The following is a 9,689-nucleotide window of genomic DNA, read 5'->3' on the forward strand; positions in this document are numbered from 1 at the left end:
TTATGCCACATTCCTATGAATTTTCTTTTTGAGTCTTTCACTAGTTTTTCTGTTTTGTGGCAAATATATATACTTGACTAATACTACTCTGAAAGTACATTATTTTAGTCAATAAATTTTGAAATCTAATGGACAAGTTCCTGTTGTTTGTTACTTTTCAAAATTGTCTTAGCTACTCTTGTATTCTTTTATAAGCCTTTTAGAGAGCTTGATGAGTGTCATGAAAAACCTTGCTGAGTTTTTCTTTTTCTTTTTTTGAAACATGTTAAATGTATCACTTAATGTGGGGAGAATTATTATCTCCAAATGCACAACATTTTATTTTCTTATTTCTAAATATGTTATAGCAATTCAGATATATAGAATAGGACTTTAAAAATTATATTATCTAATTAGTTGCTCTTGGTGTATGAAATTGTATGGATTTTTATATATAGATTGTATAACTAACAACATTACTGAAACCTCTCATGAATTTTCATTATATTTTTGTTGGATCTTTTGGATTTTCTGTCATAAAAATACAGAATCTATGAATAATCACAGATTTTTTTTACCTTTCAGTCCTTAAACCTCATTTCTTTCAGTAATTAATTACGCTAACAAAAATATCGTCTTGATTTAGTTTTGAAAATATATATCAGATTTTCCTAGGAAGATACTCTTTTTTCAAATTTATTTTTATAATATAGTTCATAGCACCTTCATATAATTACTAGTTTTAATTATGTCACTTTTTATTTCTAAAATTACTTTTTATTGAATAATGACATATCCAACAATCTTAAGTGTTATTGCTTGATGAATTTTTACATATACATATACTCTTTTAAATATTACTCAGATCAAGGTATAGAATATTTTAGCATCCCAGAAAACTCCCTTATTCCTCTCCCAGACAATACCTCTTGACACCCCAAGGTAACTGATATTTGAATTTCTAAAACCATAGATTTGTTTTCCTTATTCTTAGACTTCATATAAATAAAAACACAGGAATATTTTTTGTCAGATTTCTTTCAGCATTTTACTTCTGAGATCATTCATCTATGTTGCATGTAAAAACAGTTCCTTTTTAAAATTCTTTTGAATTGCTATGTAATATTTCAGCCCATTTTATCCAATCCATATTGATGAGTATTTCCTTGAATTTTGTTATTTTGTTATTATGAAAAAGACTGGTACAGTCTTTTAGCAGATCCATTAACTCATTCATCTTGAGCGTTTACTCAGGAGAGAAATTGATGGATCATATAGATCATAAAGTTATATTAATGTTTGACTTTATAGGTACTGTCCACTTTTCAAGTTGTTGAACCCTTTTAAAATCCTGCCAGAAATATATTAGAGTTCTAGATGGCTACACCCTTGGCATACACTTGGACTCATTAGTATTTTTAACTATAGTTGTTTTGATGGAGATATGATGGTGTCCTTCTGGTTTTATTTTGCATTTCCCTGATGACTAACAAGATTGCACATGATTTTACATGCATAATGGATAATTTTATGAATAAATTTTATTCAATATATTTATTGCAAATCTGTGGCTTATCTTTTAATTCTCTTATTATCATTATTTGATGAGAAGAGATTAATTTTTGTTTTTCTTTTATAGTTGATACTTCCTGTGTCTTGTTGAAAAATATATCTGTTGCTATCCCAAGTCACAAGTATTTTATTGCCCTAGGTTTTTTTTTTTTTTCCTGGCAGCTACTTGTTTTATCTTTTCCTTGGTTACTAAGTATGAAATGTCCAATTTACTTGAGTACTAAGTTTGGCAGTTGATATCTGTGATGTTTCACTTTGACACTTCTTGTTTTATTTTTATTGTGAAGGTATATCCTCCGTCTTTCAAATACACATTTTTTGGCTTGTGATTATGGTTCACATTTTTTAGAGCAATTTTTGTGAAACCATGGATAAATCAAAAATTTGTGTCATTTTCAAATATGAATTCTGTCATGGAAGCTGTATTGGAAGCAATCCATCTTAACCTAAGCATGAATTAGCAGTAAGGTTTGATATTACTATGTCAACAATATTGGACCATTTGAAACAATGGCAAGGTAAAGAAGCTGGGAAGAGGTGTTCCATATGAATTAAACAAACATTGGAAGAGAAATAGTCTCAAAGCTTGCCAATCTTTGCTGTCACGACATAAAGGCGAACTATTATCACACGTATTGTTACGTGTGATGAAAAATGGATTCTTTTTGACAATTGCAACCATTCAGCACTATGGTTGGATAAAGATGAAGTGCTGAAACCCAGTCGAAAACAATCTTTCTCAAAAAAAGGTAATGGTATCTGTTTGGTGTCCAGAGCTGATATTATCCACTACAGCTTGATGAAATCTGGTCAATCAGTAACGGTGGATGTCTACTACAACCAGTTGGATGAAATGATGAGAATGCTTGTGATTAAGCAGCTGAGATTGGTCAATACAGACAGGACAATCCTATTGCAAGACAATGCTAGATCACATGTCGCACAAACAAGGCTACTCAAACTACAGAAGCTGGACTTGGAAACTCCCTGTCATCCAATGTATTTACCGGACCTTGCACCAATTGACTACCACCTCTTCCAGGCTTTGGACCACTTCTTGCAAGGAAAAATATTCAATTCCCAACATACTGTGTAATTTGCAATTTCATTGCTACTCACTTTCCAGGCTTCTTCGCTGCTGGCATAAACAAGCTACCATTAAGATGGCAAAACTGTGTTGATAGTTTAGGCAAGTTGATATTTTGATTAATTGTACTGCTTCTTATTTGAGATATAATAAACTACACTTTTGGTTTGAAATCTGACATTTCACATTTAAAGACCTAATTCATTTTGGCCTAATATCCATCTTAAATTAATTTTTGTGCATGGTTTGAGTTAATGGTCACGTTTTTTTTAATTTATATTTAAATGACCAAGCATCATGCACTGTTCTTCAGTAAAGACCATTTTCCCCCATTAAATTGTGGGCTTTTTTTTCTGTCATAAATCAACTTACTTGACATGTGTGGATCTATTTATAGACTCCCTTCTGTTCCAATGATTGATTTTTCTAAACTTATACCCAAACCCTCCTGCCTTAAATAAATAATATTGAATAAATCTGGATATCTAACTTTATAACATTTTACCATTGCTATTCTTATCTTTCTAAAATAATTTAAGTTTCTTGTTTGTTTAACCAGTCTTACCACATTTTCCTCTTTCATAAGTGTTTTTAAAAAGCCTTGTTTCCTCATATTTTGTCATTACCATATTTGTGTCCTTTTCTATTTTATCCCTACAGTTATCATTATTTCTATTCTTTTTATTTTATATATTGCATTAGTTTTCTATTGCTGCTATAACAAATTACCACAAATATAGTGGTAAAGCCACTCAGATTACCTCACAGATCTGTAGGACATGATGGAAGTCTGCGTAAGCCTGAATGGTTCTTTTGCTGTAGAACTCACAAGGCCAAAATCAAGGTGAAGGCTCACCTGTACTGTTATCTAGGGGAGAAAAGGAATCTAAGTTCCTTCATGCTGTGGCAAGATTCAGTTTTTTGTGGCTGTGTGACTGAGATCTTCTAATTTCTCCTTCCACCACGTTTTCTTTCTTCTAAAAAGTTCTCTACTTTTAGGAGCTCAGACACAAAAAAACGTGTGTTGTACAAATTCATTTACAGGAAACATCAGAGACACCAAACCTAGAGTTATAGAAAGCATGTCCAAAAGTATATCGGAGTTGCCTGGTCTACAGGTGGTAGTTAGGATTGATTAGACAGGGGTGTGAGGGAATATTTTGAGGTCATAGAAATCTTCTCTATCTTGATTATGTTAGTGGTTAAAAGATATATACATTTGACAAAACTGATGACTGTGCACTTGTAATGGGTTCCATTTATCAAATGCAACTTATATTTTTATGGTTGCAACCATAAAATGCAACCATTTTTATGGTTCTCTTTTATTAGGCAAACAATGTTAAGTTCAGTCATTTGTTTCAGGAGATGAGTAAGAATGTATTAGAAAAGAAAGGTAACTGATTACTATGTACTTAACTTTGGCTCATCTCTCTTTGGAGCCCCAGCACAGAGAAAATACACACAAAAAAAATTATTTTGAAAGTTGGGAGTTCTAAAACAAACAAATATCTATATTAGACTATGCATTTTCTATACCTTCCTATCTAAAATTTATCTACTTGATTGTGCATTTGGAATAAATCTTCCTCAGTCTTAATAACTTTTATAAGAAATTCATAACATTTTAAGATAAGAATAGCCTCTGTGAATGTCAATTTCAGCTGTTCTTACATGTTCTGCAACATGTTTTCCATTTTGTTCTAACTACAATAGTCATGAGTTCCATGGCCAATAGAAAAATTTCCCCAATAATTAAAATAGCATGTGTTTTTAATTTGAAAGTATTATGGGGCTACATATGTTTTTAGTTACAGGGATCTCTTCTGTAATGCTTGAGTCAGGGTTATAAGGGTGCCTGTCACCCAGATAGTATTCATTATACCCATTTAGTCATTTTTCGCTCATCCCCTCCTGTCCCCTCTGATTGATTTCCATTAAGCTATACTTCCCTCTATGCACTTGTGTGCTCATCAGTTAGTTCCAATGTAATAGTGAATACATCTAGTATTTGTTTTTCCATTCTTTAAATACTTCAGTTAGGATAATGGTCTCCAGTTCCATCTATGTTGTTGTAAAAAGCATTAAATCATCTTTCTTCATGGCTGAGTAGTATTCCATGGTGTAATGCTCAATGCCACTAATATCAAGGAAATGCAAGGAGACATCAACTTATCCCAGGCTTTTATTAAAAATTCCCAAAACATTATTTTTTATTTCAAAATATTAAGGAGGTACAAATGGTTACACAGATAATTTTTGTAATGCTTAGTCATGGCTATAAGTGTGCCCATCACCCAAATAGTGTTCATTGTATTTGTTACCTAGGTTTTTGCCCCTGCCCTCCTCCCTTGAAGTACATTCTTTAGAACTTCCTTTAGTAAAAATAATGTACTTTTGATAAAAGGAGAAATCCCAGGTACAAGATATAAGATGGCAAAAAAACAAATATAAAATCAAAGTAAATGTGTGGTTAAATTTAAATTAAGGTGAGGTAAAAAGGATAACATATTAATTTAAGTTCTGAGGGAATAAATACAGTTAATTGAAATCTAGGTTCTTTCTGCCTTTTCCCCAAAAAATAACGCTGGATTTGTTTTCTTTATAATCTGATTAAAAACTTCAAGATAAACTTCTGACACATATTGCGATCTATGTTGGTGGTTTTGTGAATTTCAGTATAGGGGATATGAAGAGAATATTCTGTGGGTCATTCTATGTTACCTTTTCAACATATTACTGGGTTGTACAGTACTTCAGAGTCTCTAATCCTGTAATTAATAAATGGGCAAATTTATGTACAGTTTCCAATAGTGGACAGTTTTCCACAATAAAAATAGCCTTTATGAAAAAAAATTCCAAAAATAATACATGCTGGCATGGTTGCAGAGAGAAAGGAATGCTTATACACTGTTGGTGGGATTGTAAATTAGTACAACCTCTGTGGAAAACAGTATGGAGATTCCTCAAAGAACTAAAAGTAGACCTACTATTTGATCCAGCAATTCCATTACTGGGTAAATACTCAAAGGAAAAGAAGTCATTTTATCAAAAAGACACCTGCACTTGAATGTTTATTACAGCACAATTCACAATTGCAAAGATGTGGCATCAACCCAAATGCCCATCAATTCATGAGTAGATTGAAATATAATGTTTTAAGAATTAATCCTTTTAAAAGAGTTCCCTTAATTTGATGCTCACACTGTTTAGACATTACTCTAAACAGTCTTATTTTCATTTTTAATTTTAATTTTTAAATTGTGGCAAATATATACAACATCAAATGTAACATTTTAACAACCTTTAAGTGTCTGGTTCAGTGGCATTAAGTACATTCACATTGCTGTGCAACCATCACCACCATCTAGCTCCAGAACTTTTTCATCTTGCCGAACTGAAACTTCATACCCATTAAACAATAAATCACCATTCCCCCTTCCGTGGTTACCACTATTCTGCTTTATGTCTTTATGAATTTGGCTATTAGAGACAGCTCAAATAAGTGAATCATGCAATATTTTTTCTTTTGTTACTGGTTTATTTCACTTCGCATAATACCTTGAAAGTTCATTCATATTGTAGAATGTGTTAAAATTTCCTTCCTTTTCCAGGTAGAATTATATTCTGTTGTGTGTATATACTATATTTTGTTTATCCATTCACCCACTGATAGACACTAGAATTACTTCCACCTTATGGTTATTGTGAATAATGAACCTGTCAGCATTGTTATATAAATATCTGGTCTATATGTGCTTTCAATAATTTTAAATATATACCCAGGAAAAAAATGTTGTGACGTATGATAATTCTGTGTTTCAGGTTACAAGGAACAACCATATCATTTACCACAGTGGCTGCATCATTTCCCAATTGCAATGCATAAGTGTTTCAACTTCTTCATATAATTTCCAACACTTGTTTTTTATTTTTCTGATACCAACCATTATCACAAGCCCAAAGTGGTGTCATACTGTGGTTTTGATTTGCCTTTCCCTAATGATTAGTGATATTGATATACAAATGTACTTGTCAGGCATTTGTATATCTATTGAAGATATATTGTATATATACAGATATATATGCAATAGATATATCTATTGTATATATATTGAAGAAATATCTGTTGAAGCTCTGTGCCCATTTTGAAGTCAGATTTTTATTTTATTGTTATTGAGTTGTAGGAATTTTAAAATACATTCAGAATATTAATCTCTTATCACATATATGATTTGCAAATATTTTCTTGCATCATGTGGGTTGTCTTTTCACTCTGTTGCTAGGAAATAATGCATAGAAGTTTAAACTTTTGATGAAGGCCCAATTTTTTTCCATTTTTTCTTCTGTTATTTGTGCATTTAGTGTCATATCCAAGAAATTTTAAATAATTTTTAATTGAACTGAAAAAGTATATGAATATATATATTCTTTCTTTAAGGAAATGTAAAACTATTTATTGACTAATTTTCACAAGCATTTACAATAAATAAACAATACACAGTTGGATGACATTCCAACTATTACTAAGTTATTGTTTTTCCTGGCTTCTACTGGATCACAATCAGTAACCCAAACACTTAAAAAATTGAGCCCACATGTAAGGAATGAATTAGGGTAAAGAGGAAACTTGCAGGTTAATACTTTAGATTACAAAATTTTGTTCACCCATTTATGCCAGAAAGTCCTAAATTGGTGAAAAAACACTTAAAATAAAGATTTTTTTTAAACCTGGTGCTACCTACTCCTTGAAAAACCCAGGTGACCGTGCTTAAGCATAGATTTGTCTGCCAGAACCGTTTTCCATTCCAAGCTGAGTCATCAAATCGGTCTGAAGACCAGGGTGAAAAGTGGTTTTGAATGTTTCAGTCTAAAGATCTACACTTCTCACCCGTCTCGCACATGCGCACTTCTCATCTCTGAGAATAGTCAGCTAGAAGGAAGGACTGACACGGGACCCACACTTTCCACCTTTCACAAAGGCCAGCCCAAAAAAGGATTCTAGAAAGGATGGAGAAAGGGGCTACCGTTCTTGAAGTAATGATGATCGATGGTGAGACAATTCTTTAAAGAATGGTTATTTTAAAGGCTCTAGGACCAACTTCTTTGAAATATCCCCTTAGCTCGGCATCAGCATAGAAATCTCTGCCAGAATCATCTTAGGCTGTGAGCACGTGAAACCACTTCGTTAAAAATGCTGGTAAAATGGCTGCAGTTTTTTTAAGATGGTGAAATAATACTTAAAATAATGATTTTTTTCAAAAAGAAAACTGTGCATGCTTTATTTATACAGACTCACGAAAACATGAAAAATCCAGAATGTTCTTTAAGCCTATGAGTTAAACACAAGTTCTAATTGAGTAGTGACTATGAATATACCATCATATCAAATGTTCTTTTCTTATAAAGTAGACAAATACAGAAAGCTTTTTTTATTTGTTCAAAGTAATCAGTGCTATTGATGCAAAAAAATTCCTCAACATCTCTCCCCATAGTGCTTTCAAGATGAACACTTAGACTTGCTTTTCTTTAGAATATAGTTATTTCTTTATGCTAGTAAATCAAAAACCAAGATGCAGATTTTATATGTGTGTGTATAAACATGTATAAGAAGCAATGTAAATATGTAGATAGTTATTGTGCTTCATCACACTATTAAATATCATTGAATTAGAATTTGAAGCACTTAAAGATTTATGTCTTTATTGTATGATAAGTAATATGTTTATACAACATTTAAAGAAATGTATGCAACAATTGCAGGTTTAAAAACATGATCATTTGGTGCTAAATTTAAATTTTAATACAGAACTTAATGGGGTATGCTTTGGAAATAGACTTGTGGTATATAGATATGTAGGCTCCTTTTACAAGTATATTATGTCAGTGTCACTGAAATTATGTATTTTGGTACAGGAATAACTCACATTTGTAATGCATATGTACTGCCTAATAAATATAATAGAATTCTAAATCTAATTATTTAAAATATTGTATACACAGCCTAAAAATGACCAATGAATAGTCATCATTCTCTTCTAAATGTGTATTTTTCTCTCAATTGATGATTCAAAGTATCTCATTATCATCCATCTGTTAAATTAGCTTTACTTATAATTAATGTCATCTCCGATGAAAGCCATCTATACTTAAATAGAACAATGTATAAAAAAACAGAAGTTGTTTTTTAATAAATGGAAAATACTTCAACTTAAAATTTGAAACAGTATGCAGAACACCATTTCCTGTTAGTAGGTTGCATAAAACTTTTATGAAATGAATCAGAATGGCTTGAGTCCTTACCATGCTAAACAAGAGGATACGAGTAGGCCTAGAATAACTCTATAACCATGTGTTAATGCAAACTCCCAGCTCCTGTGTCTGCCTGTGGCCCCCCAAAACTGTGATGATGTTAATGGTAGGGATAGAAATCCAAAACCAGGCTGCTTAGAATCTTTTGAAGTTTTATGCAAGACAGAGGGAGTGTGATTTTCTTGCTCTTGAGTTTCTAATTTGTGGGGTTTACTTTCTTATAGTGAGTTCTAGTTACTTTCCCAATTCCAGCTTAGGGATGTATCTACATTTAGAAGTTAAATATATCTAATTTTGTTAGCCTGTTATAAAAAACATAATAAATATCAACCACATAGTGTAGAACAGTTTATGATTAAAACCATGCCTTCTACACTACCCTTCCCAACTTCAGAGTTCCTACCCTGAGGCAATAGTTTAATAGTCTTTCTGCTTTAGTTACTTGTAGTGTTTTTCTCCATAATTATAGATAATATTATTTTACTTCAAACAGACAACCTACAGAATGGGAGAAATTTTTTGCATCCTATGCATCCGATAAGGGGCTGATAAATAGGATATACTTAGAACTCATGAAAATCAGCAAGAAAAAATCAAATAACCCTATTAAAAAGTGGGCAAAGGACTTGAACAGAAACTTTTCTAAAGAAGACAGAAGAATGGCCAACAAACATATGAAAAAATGCTCAACATCTCTAATCATCAGGGAAATGCAAATCAAAACCACAATGAAATATCA

This window comes from Microcebus murinus, chromosome 8, assembly GCF_040939455.1.
Source record: "Microcebus murinus isolate Inina chromosome 8, M.murinus_Inina_mat1.0, whole genome shotgun sequence".
NCBI lineage: Eukaryota > Metazoa > Chordata > Mammalia > Primates > Cheirogaleidae > Microcebus > Microcebus murinus.